The sequence below is a fragment of the Octopus bimaculoides genome, chromosome 13, assembly GCF_001194135.2.
Source record: "Octopus bimaculoides isolate UCB-OBI-ISO-001 chromosome 13, ASM119413v2, whole genome shotgun sequence".
NCBI lineage: Eukaryota > Metazoa > Mollusca > Cephalopoda > Octopoda > Octopodidae > Octopus > Octopus bimaculoides.
Window position 1 is genome coordinate 16,005,146 of NC_068993.1, and position 764 is coordinate 16,005,909.

The following is a 764-nucleotide window of genomic DNA, read 5'->3' on the forward strand; positions in this document are numbered from 1 at the left end:
AATAATAATAATAATAATAATAATAATAATAATAATAATAATAATAATAATAATAATAATAATAATAATAATGCTCGAGCTGAAATCTTTTGCAACTTGTAGAAACGCTTAGAAATGTCCAGTGGCATTACTTCCGGCTTTACGATTTGGTTTCACTTGCCGCCTGGCATACGGCTTAGTAGCCTTTATCTTTGGGTTCTAATCCAGCCTTATGTACTTTGACTTTCATTTCTCTCAAGGGTGGATAAGGAATTTGTTGGTGATAGTTTAATCCACTAATCCTTATCAGCAATGACTTATAAGTAGTAGTAGTAGTAGTAGTAGTAGTAGTGGGTAGATGTGATCCTATTTCGTTTTCACTTACGGGAGAAATTCCTTAGAGGGGGAAAAAAGAAAATTACGCTCTTTCATATCTGCGCTCCCCAAATATTATTTACACGTATCGAAGAAGAGAAGAAAGATTATCCAGTGTTTGAATGAAATGAGAAAGAAAGAAACAAAGAAACAAACAAACAAACAAACAAAGAAAATGAATAAAAAATACACGGAGAACGGAAGAAATGACAAAAACGCAAAGAAGAGAAACTATCAAAATACCTTATGTGTAAATGAAATTATATATGGAGGAAAGATTTGTGCATCAAATGTATATAAGAATCAAGGAATTACGGCATCAACAAATGATGGAATAACGGAAATTTGTCATAAGACGAAAAAGCAAAGCAAAAAGAATGCCACATTTCCAAACCTACATACATACATAT